General features: G+C 43.5%; 1 long non-coding RNA gene across 3 annotated transcripts in view; it reads right to left on the minus strand.

Annotated features, from left to right (window-relative positions):
- LOC309362988 overlaps positions 1 to 23,284 on the minus strand; it is a 127,580-nt gene that overhangs the window by 57,240 nt on the left and 47,056 nt on the right. Inside the window, exons 2-3 of one of the 3 annotated variants that reach the window (XR_014165130.1) lie at positions 19,963 to 20,055; positions 16,814 to 17,760 (exon numbers count right to left, since the gene is read on the minus strand). This is a non-coding gene — a long non-coding RNA (uncharacterized lncRNA). Of the gene's footprint in view, positions 1 to 16,813; positions 17,761 to 19,850; positions 21,719 to 23,284 lie in introns of those variants that run through there. The other 2 variants (XR_014165131.1, XR_014165129.1) reach the window with 2 other exon arrangements.

A 23,284-nucleotide genomic window follows, 5' to 3' on the forward strand; every position in this document is an offset into this window, starting at 1 on the left:
GTCACAATTTCAGCAAAAATCTGACGTTCTGAAATTCACTCAAAAATGGTGCCAAACTGTTGCAAACGATCCCCTGAAAGATTTTTCAGTGGAAACAGGTGGGTTTTTATCATCGGAAAAACAATTAGCCCTCGACGTCGGAACAACTTTTTTTTGCAATAATCCCTAAGCCGCCCGGTCACAATTTCGTCTAATTTTCTGACGTTCTGCAATTCACTCAAAAATGGTGCTAAACTGTTGCAAACGATCCCCTGAAAGGTTTTCAGGTGGAAACAGGTCCGATTTTATCATCAGAAATAGAATTAGCCCTCGACGTCTGAACAACTTTTTTTGCAAAAATCTCTAAGCCGCGCGGTCACAATTTCAGCAAAAATCTGACGTTCTGCAATTCACTCAAAAATGGTGGTGAACTGTTGCAAACGATCCCCTGAAAGGTTTTTCAGTGGAAACAGATGCGTTTTTATCATGGGAAACAGAATTAGACCTCGACGTCTGAACAACTTTTTTTTGCAAAAATCCCTAAGCCGCCCGGTCACAATTTCGTCTAAATTTATGACGTTCTGCAATTCACTCAAAAATGGTGCTAAACTGTTGCAAACGATCCCCTGAAAGGTTTTCAGGTGGAAACAGGTCCGATTTTATCATCAGAAATAGAATTACCCCTCGACATCTGAAAATCTCTAAGCCGCGCGGTCACAATTTCTGCAAAAATCTGACGTTCTGCAATTCACTCAAAAATGGAGCTAAACTGTTGCAAACGATCCCCTGAAAGGTTTTTCGGTGGAAACAGATGCGTTTTTATCATGGGAAACAGAATTAGCCCTTGAAGTCTGACCAACTTTTTTTGAAAAAAACCCTAAGCCGCGCGGTCACAATTTCTCCTATATTTCTGACGTTCTGCAATTCACTCAAAAATGGTGGTGAACTGTTGCAAACGATCCCCTGAAAGGTTTTTCAGTGGAAACAGATGCGTATTTATCATGGGAAACAGAATTAGCCCTCGACGTCTGAACCACTTTTTTTGAAAAAATCCCTAAGCCGCGCGGTCACAATTTCAGCAAAAATCTGACGTTCTGCAATTCACTCAAAAATGGTGCCAAACTGTTGCAAACGATCCCCTGAAAGATTTTTCAGTGGAAACAGGTGGGTTTTTATCATCGGAAAAACAATTAGCCCTCGACGTCGGAACAACTTTTTTTTGCAAAATTCCCTAAGCCGCCCGGTCACAATTTCGTCTAAATTTCTGACGTTCTGCAATTCACTCAAAAATGGTGCTAAACTGTTGCAAACGATCCCCTGAAAGGTTTTCAGGTGGAAACAGGTCCGATTTTATCATCAGAAATAGAATTAGCCCTCGACATCTGAAAATCTCTAAGCCGCGCGGTCACAATTTCTGCAAAAATCTGACGTTCTGCAATTCACTCAAAAATGGAGCTAAACTGTTGCAAACGATCCCCTGAAAGGTTTTTCGGTGGAAACAGATGCGTTTTTATCATGGAAAACAGAATTAGCCCTCGACGTCTGAACAACTTTTTTTTGAAAAAATCCCTAAGCTGCGCGGTCACAATTTCAGCAAAAATCTGAGGTTCTGCAATTCATTCAAAAATGGTGCTGAACTGTTGCAAACGATCCCCTGAAAGGTTTTTCGGTGGAAACAGATGCGTTTTAATCATGGAAAACAGAATTAGCCCTTGACGTCTGAACAACTTTTTTTGCAAAAATCCCTAAGCCGCGCGGTCACAATTTCTTCTAAATTTCTGAGGTTCTGCAATTCACTCAAAAATGGTGCCAAACTGTTGCAAACGATCCCCTGAAAGGTTTTTCGGTGGAAACAGATGCCCTTTTATCATGGAAAACAGAATTAGCCCTCAACGTCTGAACAACTTTTTTTGCAAAAATCCCTAAGCCGCGCGGTCACAATTTCAGCAAAAATCTGACGTTCTGCAATTGACTCAAAAAAGGTGCCACACTGTTGCAAACGATCCCCTGAAAGGTTTTTCGATGGAAACAGATGCGTTTTTATCATGGAAAACAGAATTAGCCCTTGACGTCTGAACAATTTTTTTAAAAAAAATCCCTAAGCCACGCGGTCACAATTTCAGCAAAAATCTGACGTTCTGCAATTGACTCAAAAATGGTGCCAAACTATAGCAAACGATCCCCTGAAAGGTTTTTCGGTGGAAACAGGTGGGTTTTTATCATGGAAAACAGAATTAGCCCTCGACGTCTGAACAACTTTTTTTTGAAAAAATCCCTAAGCTGCGCGGTCACAATTTCAGCAAAAATCTGAGGTTCTGCAATTCACTCAAAAATGGTGCTAAACTGTTGCAAATGATCCCCTGAAAGGTTTTTCGGTGGAAACAGATGTGTTTTTATCATGGGACACAGAATTAGCCCTCGAAGTCTGACCAACTTTTTTTGCAAAAATCCTTAAGCCGCGCGGTCACAATTTCAGCAAAAATCTGACGTTCTGCAATTCACTCAAAAATGGTGCTGAACTGTTGCAAACGATCCCCTGAAAGGTTTTTCAGTGGAAACAGATGCGTTTTAATCATGGGAAACAGAATTAGCCCTCGACGTCTGAACAACGTTGTTTTGAAAAAATCCCTAAGCCGCGCGGTCACAATTTCAGCAAAAATCTGACGTTCTGCAATTCACTCAAAAATGGAGCTAAACTGTTGCAAACGATCCCCTGAAAGGTTTTTCGGTGGAAACAGATGCATTTTTATCATGGGAAACAGAATTAGCCCTTGAAGTCTTTCCAACTTTTTTTGAAATAATCCCTAAGCCGCGCGGTCACAATTTCTTCTAAATTTCTGACGTTCTGCAACTGACTCAAAAATGGTGCAAAACTGTTGCAAAAGATCCCCTGAAAGGTTTTTCGGTGGAAACAGATGCGTTCTTATCGTGGGAAACAGAATTAGCCCTCGAAGTCTGACCAACTTTTTTTGCAAAAATCCCTAAGCCGAGCGGTCACAGTTTCAGGAAAAAATCTGACATTCTGCAATTCACTCAAAATGGTGCTAAACTGTTGCAAACGATCCCCTGAAAGGTTTTTCGATGGAAACAGATGCGTTTTTATCATAGGAAACAGAATTAGCCCTCGATGTCTGAACAACTTTTTTTGAAAAAATCCCTAAGCCGCGCGGTCACAATTTCTGCAAAAATCTGACGTTCTGCAATTCACTCAAAAATGGTGCTGAACTGTTGCGAACGATCCCCTGAAAGGTTTTTCGGTGGAAACAGGTGGGTTTTTATCATAGGAAACAGAATTAGCCCTCGATGTCTGAACAACTTTTTTTGAAAAAATCCCTAAGCCGCGTGGTCACAATTTCAGCAAAAATCTGACGTTCTGCAATTCACTCAAAAATGGTGCCAAACTGTTGCAAACGATCCCCTGAAAGGTTTTTCGGTGGAAACAGATGCGTTTTTATCATGGGAAACAGAATTATCACTCTAAGTCTGAGCAACTTTTTTTGCAAAAAAAAGGTGGGTTTTTATCATCGGAAAAACAATTAGCCCTCGATGTCTGAAGAACTTTTTTTTTGAAAAAATCCCTAAGCTGCGCGGTCACAATTTCTTCTAAATTTCTGACGTTCTGCAATTCACTCAAAAATGGAGCTAAACTGTTGCAAACGATCCCCTGAAAGGTTTTTCGATGGAAGCAGATGCATTTTTATCATGGGAAACAGAATTAGCCCTCGACGTCTGAACAACTTTTTTTGCAAAAATCCCTAAGCCGCGCGGTCACAATTTCTGCAAAAATCTGACGTTCTGCAATTCATTCAAAAATGGTGCCGAACTGTTGCAAACGATCCCCTGATAGGTTTTTTGATGGAAACAGATGCGTTTTTATCATGGGAAACAGAATTAGCCTTCGACATCTGAAAAACTTTTTTGCAAAAATCCCTAGGCCGCGCGGTCACAATTTCAGCAAAAATCTGACGTTCTGCAATTCACTCAAAAATGGTGCTGAACTGTTGCGAACGATCCCCTGAAAGGTTTTTCGGTGGAAACAGATGCGTTTTTATCATGGGAAACAGAATTAGCACTCTAAGTCTGAGCAACTTTTTTTGCAAAAAAAAGGTGGGTTTTTATCATCGGATAAACAATTAGCCCTCGACGTCTGAAGAACTTTTTTTTTTAAAAAAACCCTAAGCCGCACCGTCACAATTTCTCCTATATTTCTGACGTTCTGCAATTCACTCAAAAATGGAGCTAAACTGTTGCAAACGATCCCCTGAAAGGTTTTTCGGTGGAAACAGATGCGTTTTTATCATGGGAAACAGAATTAGCCCTTGAAGTCTGACCAACTTTTTTTGAAATAATCCCTAAGCCGCGCGGTCACCATTTCTTCTAAATTTCTGACGTTCTGCAATTGACTCAAAAATGGTGCAAAACTGTTGCAAAAGATCCCCTGAAAGGTTTTTCGGTGGAAACAGATGCGTTCTTATCGTGGGAAACAGAATTAGCCCTCGAAGTCTGACCAACTTTTTTTGAAAAAATCCTTAAGCCGCGCGGTCACAGTTTCAGGAAAAAATCTGACATTCTGCAATTCACTCAAAATGGTGCTAAACTGTTGCAAACGATCCCCTGAAAGGTTTTTCGGTGGAAACAGATGCGTTTTTATCATAGGAAACAGAATTAGCCCTCGATGTCTGAACAACTTTTTTTGGAAAAATCCCTAAGCCGCGTGGTCACAATTTCAGCAAAAATCTGACGTTCTGAAATTCACTCAAAAATGGTGCCAAACTGTTGCAAACGATCCCCTGAAAGATTTTTCAGTGGAAACAGGTGGGTTTTTATCATCAGAAAAACAATTAGCCCTCGACGTCGGAACAACTTTTTTTTGCAATAATCCCTAAGCCGCCCGGTCACAATTTCGTCTAATTTTCTGACGTTCTGCAATTCACTCAAAAATGGTGCTAAACTGTTGCAAACGATCCCCTGAAAGGTTTTCAGGTGGAAACAGGTCCGATTTTATCATCAGAAATAGAATTAGCCCTCGACGTCTGAACAACTTTTTTTGCAAAAATCTCTAAGCCGCGCGGTCACAATTTCAGCAAAAATCTGACGTTCTGCAATTCACTCAAAAATGGTGGTGAACTGTTGCAAACGATCCCCTGAAAGGTTTTTCAGTGGAAACAGATGCGTTTTTATCATGGGAAACAGAATTAGACCTCGACGTCTGAACAACTTTTTTTTGCAAAAATCCCTAAGCCGCCCGGTCACAATTTCGTCTAAATTTATGACGTTCTGCAATTCACTCAAAAATGGTGCTAAACTGTTGCAAACGATCCCCTGAAAGGTTTTCAGGTGGAAACAGGTCCGATTTTATCATCAGAAATAGAATTACCCCTCGACATCTGAAAATCTCTAAGCCGCGCGGTCACAATTTCTGCAAAAATCTGACGTTCTGCAATTCACTCAAAAATGGAGCTAAACTGTTGCAAACGATACCCTGAAAGGTTTTTCGGTGGAAACAGATGCGTTTTTATCATGGGAAACAGAATTAGCCCTCGACGTCTGAACCACTTTTTTTGAAAAAATCCCTAAGCCGCGCGGTCACAATTTCAGCAAAAATCTGACGTTCTGCAATTCACTCAAAAATGGTGCCAAACTGTTGCAAACGATCCCCTGAAAGATTTTTCAGTGGAAACAGGTGGGTTTTTATCATCGGAAAAACAATTAGCCCTCGACGTCGGAACAACTTTTTTTTGAAAAAATCCCTAAGCCGCCCGGTCACAATTTCGTCTAAATTTCTGACGTTCTGCAATTCACTCAAAAATGGTGCTAAACTGTTGCAAACGATCCCCTGAAAGGTTTTCAGGTGGAAACAGGTGCGATTTTATCATCAGAAACAGAATTAGCCCTCGACGTCTGAACAACTTTTTTTGCAAAAATCTCTAAGCCGCGCGGTCACAATTTCTGCAAAAATCTGACGTTCTGCAATTCACTCAAAAATGGAGCTAAACTGTTGCAAACGATCCCCTGAAAGGTTTTTCGGTGGAAACAGATGCGTTTTTATCATGGGAAACAGAATTAGCCCTTGAAGTCTGACCAACTTTTTTTGAAATAATCCCTAAGCCGCGCGGTCACAATTTCAGCAAAAATCTGACGTTCTGCAATTCACTCAAAAATGGTGCAAAACTGTTGCAAACGATCCCCTGAAAGGTTTTTCAGTGGAAACAGATGTGTTTTTATCATGGGAAACAGAATTAGCACTCTAAGTCTGAGCAACTTTTTTTTGCAAAAAAAAGGTGGGTTTTTATCATCGGAAAAACAATTAGCCCTCGATGTCTGAAGAACTTTTTTTTAAAAAAAATCCCTAAGCTGTGCGGTCACAATTTCTTCTAAATTTCTGACGTTCTGCAATTCACTCAAAAATGGAGCTAAACTGTTGCAAACGATCCCCTGAACGGTTTTTCAGTGGAAGCAGATGCGTTTTTATCATGGGAAACAGAATTAGCCCTCGACGTCTGAACAACTTTTTTTTGCAAAAATCCCTAAGCCGCCCGGTCACAATTTCGTCTAAATTTCTGACGTTCTGCAATTCACTCAAAAATGGTGCTAAACTGTTGCAAACGATCCCCTGAAAGGTTTTCAGGTGGAAACAGATCCGATTTTATCATCAGAAATAGAATTAGCCCTCCACGTCTGAACAACTTTTTTTGCAAAAATCTCTAAGCCGCGCGGTCACAATTTCAGCAAAAATCTGACGTTCTGCAATTCACTCAAAAATGGTGGTGAACTCTTGCAAACGATCCCCTGAAAGGTTTTTCAGTGGAAACAGATGCGTTTTTATCATGGGAAACAGAATTAGCCCTCGACGTCTGAACCACTTTTTTTGAAAAAATCCCTAAGCCGCGCGGTCACAATTTCAGCAAAAATCTGACGTTCTGCAATTCACTCAAAAATGGTGCCAAACTGTTGCAAACGATCCCCTGAAAGATTTTTCAGTGGAAACAGGTGGGTTTTTATCATCGGAAAAACAATTAGCCCTCGACGTCGGAACAACTTTTTTTTGAAAAAATCCCTAAGCCGCCCGGTCACAATTTCGTCTAAATTTCTGACGTTCTGCAATTCACTCAAAAATGGTGCTAAACTGTTGCAAACGATCCCCTGAAAGGTTTTCAGGTGGAAACAGGTGCGATTTTATCATCAGAAACAGAATTAGCCCTCGACGTCTGAACAACTTTTTTTGCAAAAATCTCTAAGCCGCGCGGTCACAATTTCTGCAAAAATCTGACGTTCTGCAATTAACTCAAAAATGGAGCTAAACTGTTGCAAACGATCCCCTGAAAGGTTTTTCGGTGGAAACAGATGCGTTTTTATCATGGGAAACAGAATTAGCCCTTGAAGTCTGACCAACTTTTTTTGAAATAATCCCTAAGCCGCGCGGTCACAATTTCTTCTAAATTTCTGACGTTCTGCAATTGACTCAAAAATGGTGCAAAACTGTTGCAAAAGATCCCCTGAAAGGTTTTTCGGTGGAAACAGATGCGTTCTTATCGTGGGAAACAGAATTAGCCCTCGAAGTCTGACCAACTTTTTTTGAAAAAATCCTTAAGCCGCGCGGTCACAATTTCAGCAAAAATCTGACGTTCTGCAATACTCAAAAATGGTGCCAAACTGTTGCAAACGATCCCCTGAAAGGTTTTTCGGTGGAAACAGATGCGTTTTTATCATAGGAAACAGAATTAGCCCTCGATGTCTGAACAACTTTTTTTGGAAAAATCCCTAAGCCGCGTGGTCACAATTTCAGCAAAAATCTGACGTTCTGCAATTCACTCAAAAATGGTGCCAAACTGTTGCAAACGATCCCCTGAAAGATTTTTCAGTGGAAACAGGTGGGTTTTTATCATCGGAAAAACAATTAGCCCTCGACGTCTGAACAACTTTTTTTGCAAAAATCCCTAAGCCGCGCGGTCACAATTTCTGCAAAAATCTGACGTTCTGCAATTCATTCAAAAATGGTGCCGAACTGTTGCAAACGATCCCCTGAAAGGTTTTTCGATGGAAACAGATGCGTTTTTATCATGGGAAACAGAATTAGCCCTTGAAGTCTTTCCAACTTTTTTTGAAATAATCCCTAAGCCGCGCGGTCACAATTTCTTCTAAATTTCTGACGTTGTGCAATTCACTCAAAAATGGTGCAAAACTATTGCAAACGATCCCCTGAAAGGTTTTTTGGTGGAAACAGGTAGGTTTTTATCATCAGAAACAGAATTAGCCCTCGACGTCGGAACAATTTTTTTTTTTTTTGAAAAAATCCCTAAGCCGCGTGGTCACAATTTCTTCTAAATTTCTGACGTTTTGCAATTCACTCAAAATTGGTGCTGAACTGTTGCAAACTATCCCCTGAAAGGTTTTTTGGTGGAAACAGGTAAGTTTTTATCATCAGAAACAGAATTAGCCCTCGACGTTTGAACAACTTTTTTTGAAAAAATCCCTAAGCCGCGCGGTCACAATTTCAGCCAAAATCTGACGTTCTGCAATTCATTTCAAAATGGTGCTGAACTGTTGCAAACGTTCCCCTGAAAGGTTTTTCGGTGGAAAAGGTGGGTTTTTATCATCAGAAACAGAATTAGCCCTCGACGTCTGAACAACTTTTTTTTTGCAAAAATCCCTAAGCCGCGCGGTCACAATTTCAGCAAAAATCTGAGGTTCTGCAATTCATTCCAAAATGGTGCTGAACTGTTGCAAACGATCCCCTGAAAGGTTTTTCGGTGGAACAGATGCGTTTTTAACATCGGAAACAGAATTAGCCCTCGACGTCTGAACAACTTTTTTTTAAAAAAATCCCTAAGTCGCGTGGTCAGAATTTCAGCAAAAATCTGACGTTCTGCAATTCACTCAAAAATGGTTCCGCACGGCATTGGGATTTTTGCAAAAAAAAGTTGTTCAGACATCGAGGGCTAATTCTGTTTCCGATGATAAAAACCCACCTGTTTACACCGAAAAACCTTTCAGGGGATCGTTTGCAACAGTTCAGCACCATTTTGGAATGAATTGCAGAACCTCAGATTTTTGCTGAAATTGTGACCGCGCGGCTTAGGGATTTTTGGGGGGAAAAGGTGTTCAGACGTCGAGGGCTAATTCTGTTTCCTATGATAAAAACCCACCTGTTTCCACCGAAAAACCTTTCAGCGGATCGTTTGCAACAGTTTAGCACCATTTTGGAATGAATTGCAGAACGTCAGATTTTTGCTAAAATTGTGACCGCACGGCTTAGGGATTTTTTCAAAAAAAGTTGTTCAGACCTCGAGGGCTAATTCTGTTTCTGATGATAAATACGCATCTGTTTCCGCAGAAAAACCTTTCAGGGGATTGTTTGCAACAGTTTAGCACCATTTTTGAGTGAATTGCAGAACGTCAGAAATTTAGAAGAAATTCTGACTGCGCGGCTTAGGGATTTTTGCAAAAAAAAAAGTTGTTCAGACGTGGAGGGCTAATTCAGTTTCTGATGATAGAAACCCACCTGTTTCCACCGAAAAACCTTTTTGCTAAAATCAGATGTCGAGGGCTAATTCTGTTTCCGATGATAAAAATGCATCTGTTTCCACCGAAAAACCTTTCAGGGGATGGTTGCCACAGTACTTAATTATTAAGTATTCTATTTTATTTAATTTACTAATTATTTAATTATTTATTTGCTATTATTATTAATAAAATTATTTATTTATTGCTAAGTTTATTATTATTTAATATTATTCTAATTTATTATTATGTTTTGTTATACTATTAGTATAATTCTAATTATTAATTAACAAGTATCCGTATTCTTAGTTTTTTGCCTCTATAGTTGAAAGCGCGATTGCTAAAAATGCTCAGAATTTGAATATAATCAACCGGTTTTATTTCTGCAATTACTTCTGCAATTCATTCCAGAATGGTGCTGAACTGTTGCAAACCATCCCCTGAAAGGTTTTTTGGTGGAAACAGATGCGTTTTTATCATCGGAAACAGAATTAGCCCTCGATGTCTAAACAACTTTTTTTTGAAAAAATCCCTAAGCCGCGCGGTCACAATTTCTTCAAAATTTCTGACGTTCGGCAATTCATTCAAAAATGGTGCCAAACTGTTGCAAACCATCCCCTGAAAGGTTTTTCGGTGGAAACAGATGCATTTTTATCATCGGAAGCAGAATTAGCCCTCAACGTCTGAACAACTTTTTTTAAAAAAAAATCCCTAAGCCGCGAGGTCACAATTTCTCCTAACATTATCCGAGGTGACCCTTCCTGAATCCCAAAAGTGTTTTCAGCCTTCTAGGGGGACAGTGGGCATGATTTTCACAGCTCAACAACTTCAGGAGAGCAAAACCAACCTTGGTACTCACACCATGCCGCCAGCTCTAGTGGTGCATCCAGCACCTCAGGGGCTCCCCTTGCTTGCTTATGAGAAGAACTGGCTCTGCATTCCATACAAAATGTTGTTGTGCCTGCTGTTTTCTGCAGAGACTGAAGATTCCTTGCCCCAGGTTTTGGCCCTGCTTAAGAACCAGTTAAGCACTTCCATGCCCCATTCATTTAAACTGCTGAATAAACTTGGCCCTTCCATGAATCCCATTGAAATCTATAACATTATTCAGTTGTGTCTCAGGATATTTTTGGGAAATGTCACTATTACAAAGAGTTTGGAAGAAGAGTTTGGACTTGATATTCCGCCTTTCACTCCCCTTGAGGAGTCTCAAAGCAGCCATCAATCTCCTTTCCCTTCCTTCCCCACAACAGACACCCTGTGAGGAGCTGCATGTGGAGGAGCGGGGAAGCGAACCCAGCTCACCAGATTACGAGACCACCGCTCTTAACCACTACACCACACTGGCTCAAAGACTAATAGATGGCAGCTATACATAACCTTTAGCTTAAAAAATAGCAACAATATTTATCAAATGGAACAGTGCAGCGTACTAGCTAGTGTCTTAGAATCATAAAATCATAGAGCTGGAAGAGACCGCAAGGGCCATCTGGTCCAACCCCCTGCCATGCTGGAACACACAAGCAAAGCACTCCTGACAGATGGCCAGCCAGCCTACACTCAAAAACCTCCAAAGAAGGGGACTCCACTACTCTCCGAGGTGGCATATTCCACTGTCCAACAGCCCTTACTGAGAGAAAATTCTTCTTAATGTTTAGGTGGCATCTTCTGGGCATGGTCGGCCAGAACGTGTTAAAGAAGGATAGAACATTTTTTATGTACGCTACAACGGCGGCAAGGATACTTATTGCTAAGAGCTGGAAAACACAAGATCTACCAACACTGGAAGAATGGCAGATGCAGCTGATGGACTATATGCAACTGGCTGAGATGACTGGCAGAATCCGCGACCTGGGAGAGGAGAGGGTTGAAGAAGACTGGAAGAAATTTAAGATTTATTTACAAAAGTATTGTAATTTGGTTGAATCCTAACAAGGAAGCCAGAGCAGAAATAACTGTCTACCATTAAATTATAATTTTTTATTTGAGTTTAACCTAAACATTGCACTTAAGAGTATAAACAAGATGATAATTTGCTTGGAAAAATTCGTTTTTAATGATGAGAGTGGAAGCGGGAGACGTGAGGGAGTCCGCAATAGAATGAAAAGATGTTATGAAACCTATTTTGTTTGTTAAATATGTATCTGTAAAAAATCTTAATAAAAATTTTTATTAAAAAAAAAAAAAAAATGTTTAGGTGGCATCTCTTTTCCCATACAGTGGTGCCCCGCAAGACGAATGCCTCGCAAGACGAAAAAACCCGCAAGACGAAAGGGTTTTTCGGTTTTTGCGTCGCTTCGCTAGACGATTTTCCCTATGGGCTTGCTTCACAAGACGAAAGCCCATAGGGAAATCTCCGGGGACCTCTTTTAAATGCTGGCGGTGGGGAGCAAAGCCTTCCCCCCCCTCTGGACTTCAGAAGAGGTCCAGGAAGGCCGGCGGGGGCGAAAGGTTTTGCTCCCCACCGCCAGCATTTTAAAAGCGGTCTGGGATAGCAGGGAAGCGCTTCCCGCTATCCCGGACGGCTTTTGAAGGCAGGCGGGGGGAGCAAAGACTTTTGCCCCCCGCCCGCCTTCAGAAGAGGTCCAGGACCTTTTCTGAAGGCGGGCGGGGGGCAAAAGTCTTTGCTCCCCCCTGCCTGCCTTCCCGGGAGAGCGGAAAACGCAGCGCTGCCTTCCCACTTTCCGCGGAAGGCAGGCAGGGGGGACAAAGGCTTTTGCCCCCCGCCCGCCTTCGGAAGAGGTCCAGGAAGGCCGGCGGGGGCGAAAGGCTTTGCTCCCCACCGCCAGCATTTTAAAAGCGGTCCGGGATAGCAGGGAAGCGCTTCCCGCTATCCCGGACGGCTTTTGAAGGCAGGCGGGGGGAGCAAAGACATTTGCCCCCCGCCCACCTTCGGAAGAGGTCCTGGACCTCTTCCGAAGGCTGGCGGGGGGCAAAAGTCTTTGTCCCCCCTGCCTGCCTTCCGCGGAAAGCGGGAAGGCAGCGCTGTGTTTTCCGCTCTCCCGGGAAGGCAGGCAGGGGGGAGCAAAGACTTTTGCCCCCCGCCCGCCTTCGGAAGAGGTCCTGGACCTCTTCTGAAGGCTGGCGCGGGGCAAAAGTCTTTGCTCCCCCCCCCCGCCTGCCTTCAAAAGCCGTCCGGGGGCTTTTAAATCGCCCCGGACAGTCCCGGGGCGATTTAAAAGCCCCCGGGAAGGCAGGCAGGGGGGACAAAGACTTTTGCCCCCCGCCCACCTTTGGAAGAGGTCCTGGACCTCTTCCGAAGGCGGGCGGGGGGCAAAAGTCTTTGTCCCCCCTGCCTGCCTTCCGCGGAAAGCGGGAAGGCAGCGCTGCGTTTTCCGCTGTCCCGGGAAGGCAGGCAGGGGGGAGCAAAGACTTTCGCCTCCCGCCGGCCTTCAGAAGAGGTCGGGGGACAGACTGTCCCCGGACCTGGTCCGAAGGCGGTTTCCATAGGAACGCATTAATTGATTTTTAATGCATTCCTATGGGAAACCGTGCTTCGCAAGACGAAAAACTCGCAAGACGAAAAGACTTGCGGAACGAATTAATTTCGTCTTGCGAGGCACCACTGTAGTTTGAATCCATTATTCTGCATCCTAGTCCCTAGAACAGCAGAAAATAAGCTTGCCACCTCTTCAACATGACATCCCTTCAAATATTTAAACATGGCTATCATGTCACTCCTTAATCTTCTCTTCTCTAGATTAAACAAATCCAGCTCCCTAAATCTCTCCTGATAGGGCTTGGATTCCAGACCTTTTACATTTTGGTCACCCTCCTCTGGACATGCTCCAGCTTGACAATATCCTTCTTCAACTGTGGTGCCCAGAACTGGACACAGTATTTCAGGTGTGGTCTGACCAACCAGAATAGTGTGGTAGCATTCCTTCACTTGATCTAGGCACTATGCTCCTACTGATGCAGCCCAGAATTGCATTGGCGTTCTTAGCTGCCACATCACACTGTTGACTCATTTTCAGCTTGTGGTCGACTAAGACTCCCAGATCCCTTTCACAGGTACTGTTGTCAAGCCAAGTGTCCCCCACCTGTGCATTTCATTTTTTTCTAGCCAGGTGTAGTACCTTACATTTCTCCCTACTGAACTCCATATTGTTGGTTTTGGCCCAGCTCTCTAGGCTATTCAGGTCATTTTGAATTCTGACCCTGCCCTCTGGTGTATTAGCAACCCCTCCCAGTTTGCAGTCATTTGCAAATTTGATTAGCATGCCCTCTATTCCATCATCCAAATCATTTATAAAAATATTGAATAGCACCAGGCCCAGGACAGAACCTTGTGGAACCCCAATAGTCATTTTTTTCCAGGATGAAGATGAGCCACTGATGAGCACTCTTTGGGTTCAGCCCATCAACCAGTTACAAATCCACCTAACAGTAGCTTTGTCTAGCCCACATTTTACTAGCTTTTTTGCAATAATATCATGGGGGACCTTTTCAAAGGCCTTACTGAAGTCAAGGTAAGCTGGTACAAGGGAAAGCAGGATTGTAATTACCGTAAAAATTACTGATCACTTTGGATGAGCAGTCTCAACCTAACCCGCTATGTGGGGAGAGCCACGTGTTCCTTTGGAAGGCAGGTGGAATACAGTGCGATATACGGACAGCTGTTTTAAAAGATGTAACTGTAACTTAAAATCCAGTATCAGGAAAAAATAAAAATAGATGGTCCCTGTGTGGATAGTCACGTCTGCATGATGGGGCCACCTCCAGTGACCATGTGGCCTGATATAAGAGGGTTCTAAAATCAGTCCTGAAAGTAGACTGATTGAGAATGACACACACATAGCTTTTGCTCTTCCATTAAGAGGGTGAGCTGAAGCAATTTCTTGCCTCCCTTTGGGCTTAGCAATACTTCCTACAGCATTCTTGTTGAAGGGCATTGGAGAGTTAGGTGAGGGTCACTTTTCTGTTTTTCCACCAAGTCCCCAGACAAGAATGCTACAGCATCAGCCCCAAAGACTCAGTCTCATAACAAAAAATACTCAACGGAGTTAGGGCTGAGGGTAAGGGAAGTACAATCATGATCTTTCCTGTCCTCTAGAAGCTGACCCTTTTGGTCATTTTGATCATGGAGCCAAAAATCTCTTCCCAAGTTTAAAGAGTCTAAACAAGTAAAGAACAAGCTTGCCCTTTACATGCAAAAGCCCTGAAATTCAGCCCATTGGGCAACGGATCATGGGGCTGGGAGGAGGGAGGTAAGGACTAGCACCTTCTCTGCCCTCCACCTCCAACAGCTACACCTGAAATATTCATGATGGGGTTCGATTTGAGAAGCTGGATGTTTATAAAGCTACTTAGCCGATTTCTGCAACAGAAATTCTGAACAGAAACACTCTGCAGGTTCAGCCCCCAACAGAAACTGCTCTATGGTCTCTGTGTTGGGAAATGGGAACAGATCTTGCTCATCACCAACCTTCCCTCCGCAAATCCGTATCACTATGAGGCTGAACTGAACAGCTTGCTCCAGAGTTTTAAGAGATACGTTTCTGTGGGGTAGTGGTTAAGAGCGGTGGACTCTAATCTGGTGAGCTGGTTCGCTTCCCCGCTCCTCCACATGCAGCTGCTGGGTGACCTTGGGCCAGTCACACTTCTCTCTGAACTCTCTCAGCCCCACCTGCCTCACAAGGTGTCTGTTGTGGGGGTGGAAGGGAAAGGAGATTTTTAGCCACAAGATTTCTTCTACTATATATTTCTTTCTATACACCCAAAGCTTCTATTTTCAAACAGGAAATATTTTTGTAACTAAGGTCTATTATACAAATCCATACAGATGTTCATTTTCTTACAGTTCTGTTAAGTTGTATACAAATTATAAAGATGAGTCAATTATTTACTAAATTGGCGAGTTTTGCCATTACTGCATATTCTGATAGTTTCTCTTTCCCTGCATCTATTTCAGGACATATGTCAGATTTCCATATGTTAGCCAACACCACTCTAACTGCTATGGTCATATAACTAAATAGTTCCACTGACAATTTCACAATACAGTAGATGAAGGAGTCATTCCCAACAGCATAGTTTTGGGGTCCAATGCATATTTAGGGTTTTTTTTTTTTTACATTTTTTTCATTTGGAAATGAACTTTCCTCCAAAACCTTTTGGTCTTTTCACAAGTGCACCATAATTGGAAGAAGATTCCTTAAGGTCTATCACATTTCCAGCAATGTCCATTCATTGCATTATTCATCTTCTGTATATTTTTCAAAGTTATATACCATTGAAAGAATATTTTTGTACAGTCATACCTGTTACGGCCGCTTCAGGTTACGTGTTTTTGGGTTGCGGACCGTGGGAAACCTGGAAGTACCGGAACAGGTTACTTCCAGGTTTCGCCACTCACACATGCGCAGAAGCGCCAAATTGCGCCTGCGCCTGTGCAGGCGTGGCGCTTCAGGATGCGAACGCTGTGGGTTGTGGACGTGCCTCAGTCACGGGTTATGTCTGCAACCTCTTTGGTTCTGCTTACAGACTAAAAAGTGGTCTACAGTATCATGGTGTTTTTATTTTGTTTCACTATAAAAATCATATGAATTCATGAGGATCCATGCCTCGGATCCATGTTTTTGTGGTGCTGCATCCATGTTTTTGATAGTCCAGTCTGTAGGCGTGCCTTCCAGGTGTGATTTGACACTGCATTTGTTGGAGTTATTTTTTAAAAACTGGAGGATCCATGAAGATCCACCTTTAACCCAGACCCAAGTGCACAATTATCAAGAACTGAATCCTACACAGGAGTAGACCCACTGGTTAGGCTTTAGTGGGTCTGCTCTGGAGGAGGCTCTGAAAAACGGGACGAGGGCGTGCATTAAGACCAGCCAAGATCATGCGAACAGTCAATATTTTAATTAATATTGGTTTATTAATTGGTTTAATAATTACAAGCAAACAGCTGAGAACCTGCACAAACAATGCTAACACCAAACCCTACGTATAGTAGGTAAAATAGAAAAACGCCACCCGACCCCACCCCCACCCATCGTTCCCCCCCTCCACCTCTTTCCCCTTTTCTTCCTAATGTCTCAACAAATGAAAATTATTTATAAAAATGTTACATGGGGGGGAAAAACATGAAAGAGAGACATTGCACACTTGTAAATCAACAAACTCTTAAATAAATAAATAACTACTAGTCATAAAAAAGAGGCCTCCTCACCTGAAGGACATCAAAGCCCACCTGAAGTCCCAAAACAAAACTATCATATCCTGATCCACGCAGATCCATGTGTGTATGGTGCGATCTGCGTTGATCTGGATTTGATAGTTTACGACTCCCTGTTGTAGGGTATAACATGTATAATAGTATGTTTTGGGACTTCAGGTGGACTTTGATGTCCTTCAGGTGAGCTTTGGGGCGTACGGCTTTCCTCCATCTCCTCTTTGCAGGATTCCTCAGGAATGACAAGATCTTTTGCACAGCTTTCCTCCATCTCCACTGTGGAGGATTTCTCTTGAATTACCAGATCTAGCAAAGAACCACACTTCGAACAAGTAGTTAGACTCTCGCTATTCACTGCACTTCCTGGGGTAATCACCACTACAGTTTCTATTAGAGATGTATCTGTTGTGGTGGTCTTGATGCAGCATCTCTCCATCACAACCAATGCTGCACTCAGCAGCTGGAAACCCGCAGCGATATAGCCTAGATAAATAGAAGGTCCAATATGCTGCTCGCTGGGAATTTGAGGCAATTCAAAAGTTTCAGGGAAGTCAATTTCCCCATTTTGTAAGACAGCAGACATGTTCCATACCACAGAAATCAGGACGAGTATCCCTGCAACTAAGTTCAGGAAAGCTGCAAGCCTAAAAAAGCGAAAGAGAAAATCCTTATGTTTTCTGGGCTTGATCACATTGTACAAGGCAAATGAAATTAATCCTAGGGCCACTGAATTCATAATGGAAGCTAAAGCCATTAAATCCTGTGCAATAAAAATTTCCCTCGGGAGGGTTGGATATTGCTCATTGAGATCTTCGCAATGGTAATACGAGTTGCCGTCGTTAGAAGGGTCTTTCCAAAAGCAGACCTGCCAGATTCCAATCCAGATGTTTCCAGAGCCAGTCCCCTCGATGTTTTCCACCCGCCACACTCTCCAGTTGACATTGAGTGCTGACACAATGCACATCGGCAAGGCCATAAGATCCAACAGGAATGCAGATATCTGGAGGCCGGAAACTAAGCTCAGCCACCAGACTACGAGGGAGCCTTCTTTTACCCGCACGGGGGGTTTGGAGAGGAGGGGACCAGGGGAGACATTGGCAGACATCCTGGAAACAAAAGAGAAGACAAGATGCAGTGAGAGAGGGAATAACAAGTATGTCAAGTCATTGAAGGACATCCTTCCTCCTGCATTCCATGCACAGAAAGAAGCAGCAAAAGAAAAAGTTCCTGCTCTCTCCCACCCCCTGGTTAGGTAGAGACACCTGATCCAGAGAAGCCGACACTCAGACTTTCTTCCAGCACACTGCTACTGATTTAATCTACTGTTGCATTGTTCCTGTGAAAATGGCCAGAACCTCAGCAACCTGTTGTGGATGGGAAGCTGCTCATGATTTTGCTGTTTTGTGGGTTAAACCACAGAGCCTAGGACTTGCCAATCAGAAGGTTGGTGGTTCGAATCACCGCGACGGGGTGAGCTCCCATTGCCCGGTCCCTGCTCCTGCCAACCTAGCAGTTCAAAAGCACTGCAAAGTGCAAGTAGATAAATAGATACCGCTCCGACGGGAAGGCGAACAGCGTTTCTGTGCGCTGCTCTGGTTCACCAGAAGCGGCTTAATAATGACCCAGACACTGTATGCCAGCTCCCTTGGCCAATAAAGCGAGATGAGCGCCGCAACCCCAGAGTCAGTCACAACTGGACCTAATGGTCAGGGGTCCCTTTACCTTTACTGCACCTATCTTTTTCCACTGAGCATAAACACAGCTGATGGCATAGTGAGGAATGTTTAATCCATAAACTTACGTGAAATGCCTTCCTCAGCTACAGTCGAGCGTGCCAGGAACAAAGCAGGTATTTGCCACTGAGCAGACGTTCGCCGGAGCAGCCAGCCAGCCACAGCAGCAACTGCTCTGCAGAATTCCTAGGTCAGTTACAGTCCAGTTAGAATCCTGACAACACCACAAATCATAACTCCAGGGTACTGGTCATTTGGAACATCAGGAAGTGGAAAATGGGAGGGAACTCAGTTCCCTTCTTTCCCAATGCAGAGTGTCTTTTCCAGGACACTGTGCAGTTAAAACACGTTCTTCCTGAAGTCAGATTCAGAGCAGTTCCAGCAGTAAAAATGGTGATACAGTATGTGTATCTCAGCACAGATTTGTTTGATGGGCCTGAATGCATTTCATAAAGGATCTCCATGTACAAGAAAGGCTAATAGCATGAGGCCCTGAACAGTAAGAATTTCCTTGGCAAAATTATTGAAGACTCCTTACAAACCTCTCATTCTTATTCCCCATCCCATCTTGTTTGGACATTATAGTAAGGGACCCCATCCCTCACACCAATGCAAGCAACACCATTTTCAGAACCTAGGTGTCCATGATTTAAAATGGCTTTCCTAAGACACTTCCGTCAAAATATTTGTGTTGCTTTCTTTCTGTTCTCTTTTGTGCTGATGCTCGAAATGTGAGCTGCTCAGCTGCATGCAGTTTCCACTGAAGTGTGTGTGTGTGATTAACATTCGGCCAAGCAATGGGCCTAAATAACTTTGGGAGCCAGCCTTTAAAAATCTAAAGGAGATATCAAATTCAGAGGAATTAAAAGCTGTCATCTTTTTGACTATTTTAAACACCTTAGAACATACACAATTGTTAATGTTTGAAGGAAGGCAGCAAATGGAGCATTGGAGCCATCCATTCATTTCAGGAGTTGTGACCATTGATAAGATGAAGCACTTTCACATCGCATGGCAGTGTGCAGTGCTTTTAAAAAAGTAAAGGCAAAGGACCCCTGACAGTTAAGTCCAGTCACGGCTCTGGGGTTGCGCCACTCATTGGCTTTACTGGCCAAGGGAGCTGACGTTGGTCCGCAGACAGTTTTTCCGGGTCATATGGCGAGCATGACTAAGCCGCTTCTGCCGAAACCACAGCAGCTCACAGAAGCCCCGTTTACTGTCCCTCCAGAGCGGTACCTATTTATCTACTTGCACTTTGACGTGGTTTGGAACTGCTAGGTTGGCAGGAGCAGGAACCGAGCAATGGGAGCTCACCCCGTCAAAGACGCAAGTCCAGTTCTGTATCTGCATGACATCATCCACACCCAAATGCTCTCCCGTTCTGTTTCCCCCACTTAATCTGGATATACCATCGCCATTGAAAACTCTGCTCAGTGACACCCATCCAATGGAAAACTGCTGACTGTCTTCATGCAGATACACTTCCGTGCAGGGGTTTGGCCGACAAGTTCTTCCCGAGTGGGGGGATGTTTTCAGGGGCTCTTTGCCTTTCCCTGCCTCCCCTTTCATCCTCACCTGAGGAGATCTTGGCCATTCTCTTGACAGGGACCTCCGTTCTCAGGCCGGATTTCTGTTTTCCTTCATTCCTCCTTCTCCCGGTCTGGTTCCCTGAGAAAATAGGAGAGAGGAGGTTTCATGCAAGTCAAGGTGTGCAATGGATCTTCAGGGCATTTGGGAGGAAGAAAAGGTTCAGGAACAAGCGACGCAGCAACCCCCCAAGCGTAAAAACAGATTTGACCATATCGCTCATGAGATTCACCCACTCTTAGGATATAAATTTAGAACATCCCATGCTCCTATTAATATACAAAGTGGGGTATTTCATATGATAAGAACAGAGGCAGCTGCCTTATACGGAGCCAGACCAATTTTGGGAAAGTGCTACATGGGCCAGTCCACCAATTGGCTACCAATGAGAACATAGCAAAAGACAAAATGGCTGCCATATGGTGTGGTATGAAATAAATTTGCCTGGCTGTGGGGCGTGAAGGCCGCACCCTGCAAGACCCTTTCCACGTGGCTTAGTCCCAGACTCGCTAGCCCCACAAAAGAGGCTCCTCATGAGGCCAGAGGAACATGGCCTGGCTGTGGGGCATGATCCGAAACCTCCAGTCCCAGTCCAGTGCTCTAACCACTAAACCACACTGCCCCCATTCCAGTCTATAACAGCCGGGAGGGCCACAGATGCCCCATATTCTCTGGCTCTGAGATTGCCCAAAGTTTCCTTTCTATCCTTTGTTGTGCAAAAAGAAAAATGCCCATGATAAAATGTGACATTTTTGGTTCTTTGGAGACAGTTCTGCTTCTCTCTCTCTCTCTCTCTCTCTCTCTCTCTCTCCATTTAAAGGAGCCTCATTCCTTTTCCCACCCAACTTCCTCCTGCACACAGCTTCAAAATTTCCATGAAGAACTAACTAACTAACCAACCATAATTGGAATTTACGAGATTAAGGAGATTATTTATTTTTATATAATGAAAATAGATGGGAGGATAAGTGATTTGTGCAAGGCAAGAATATATAGGATGGCAAAAATTAAAAGAAACAAAGAATATGATTTGGGTTCTTAAAATAACAACAACACATGCCTCCTCAGTGGATTTCAGAACAAATGTGTCTCTTTTAAAATTACCCAAACACTGTAATGCAAGGAGTTCTGGTGACAATGCAGTGAGATTGAGTAGAAAGCCTGAGTAGAAAGCCTATTGGAATGAATGGGTTTGAATTAGTTGTGTCCTTTAGTTTTTGCTTTTTACCTGGATAATGCCTAATTAGGGGTAGGGACTGGATTGCTTTATTTCTGTTCTTCTTTTTATTAAGTATTTTCTTGTGTTGTTGTTGAAATTCCACAAATTGCACATCAGGATTCGTTACATAGTAAGCCCCCCCCCCCTTTTCTATTATCTGCTTCCCATCCCATTTCCTAGGATTTTTCTTTTCTTTTCCACCCTTAGCTGCAACTAAATCTTCTCTTTTATATCAGAACTCTAATGCTCTATTAGAATTAATAGAGGGGAAACCCAGCCGGATGGGCAGGGTCTAACTAAATTATTATGGTTGTCTTATTTATTTGTGTTTTTATCTTGTATAAAAAATAAAACTCCCCAAAACCAAAGTGGAAGCAAGAAGGAATCTTCAAATATTAAATAAATGCAAGGAGTGAATTGCCAGGACTTGGATACCCCCTGCTGATGAATTCACTCTTTCCACCCACCCACCCCCCTTTCAAAAATGTGCATGGAATGAATGAGATGGCATTCAAATCTATTCTTTAAAAAAGCATATTTCCTATTATTATGGGGTCCATTCTCTCACTTCTGACCCTTCTTGATTCCCTCATTCCTGGGGGTTGGACTAGATGACCCATGGGGTCCCTTCCAACTCTTCCGTTCTGCGATTCTCTCGCCTACAATTCCGACACCCGCTTCAGCTTGTACCAATCATAGCAGCAGATAAACCACATTTTCTCCAGTTGATGGTCTTTTTTTAGGGGGTAGAAAGGAGTGTGGCTTTGTTTTGGAGGTTCTTGTTAGGAAATCCTGACATCCAGTGGATGGGGAACACATGACAGCTGACATTACACGCCCAACATCCACTTAAAAGCCATATGGTACCTTGAAACGCTTCCCCCAAAAGGATTCTGGGAGCTGTAGTGCTGAGAGCCATTAGGAGACACCCTATGCCCCTCCCAGAACTACCATTCCCAGAACTCCCTGGGAGGTTGTGGGCATCTCTTTTGAGAGGCAATGGAGTGCGCCTCTGGGGGGTGAAATAAATGGTTTTCAGCAGGCGCTAGAAGGAAAAACATAGGAGACGCCTGCGAGAAGCCAAGTTACAGGGAACCAGGCAGAGGCCTTCTGGGTGGTGGCGCCTTCTTCATGGTGATCCACTACTGCTTTAAGGGAGGTCTTGGAATAAGTAGATTTGTTGCTGATCCAAAACACCCGCCCACCACACTCAAACATGAAAACAAAGACCACCACAGCCAACTACAAATGAATAACCACACCCCAGGCCAACCCCAACCTCTCTCACCACCAAAGGAACACAAGCAAACGGCAAAGAACCTGCACAAACAACGGTGACACCAAACCCTACATATAGGAAGTAAAATATAAAAATCGCCACCCAACCCCACTCCACTCATCTTTCCCCCCCTCCACCTCTTTCCCCTTTTCTTCCTAATGTCTCAACAAATGAAAATGATTTGTAAATGTGTTACATGGGGGGGGGACATGAGAGAGAGACACTGCACACTTTTGTAAATCAACAAAATCTTTAATAAATAAATAAATACTAGTCATAAAAAGAGGCCTCGTCACCTGAAGGACATCAAAGCCCATCTGAAGTCCCAAAACAAAATCATCAGTTTAGTCTTTATGGTTGAAAGGAACCACATGTATAATTGTATGTTTGGGGACATCAGGTGGGCTTTGATGTCCTTCAGGTGAGCTTTACCGAGAAGGTCCTCCACATGGTGCCCTGTAACTTGGCCTCTCACAGTGAGGGAACCACCAGAAGGCCCTCGGCGCTGGACCTCAGTGTCCGGGCAGAGTGATGAGGGAGCATGCAGCTGTCCCAAACAGGGACCAATCCTGCAACCTAGGGATTACCAGCACCATATGCTGAGCAGCTGAGCTATCCAGGATGATCCCTAAAGACCCAGGTTTGACGTACCTGCAAGGAGGTGTAAGCATCATCCCTGCTCCCCTTCTCCCTGCTCCTGGATCGCCACCTCTGAAGACGCTTCCTTCTGGAAGAAGGCACCTAGGGCATCAGCAAGTCAACCTCTGCAGGAGAGGCAAGCTCTGGAGGCATCTGCAAAGGCCCTGTCATAA

The sequence above is a fragment of the Podarcis melisellensis genome (assembly GCF_964234715.1).
Source record: "Podarcis melisellensis genome assembly, chromosome: 2".
Lineage (NCBI taxonomy): Eukaryota > Metazoa > Chordata > Lepidosauria > Squamata > Lacertidae > Podarcis > Podarcis melisellensis.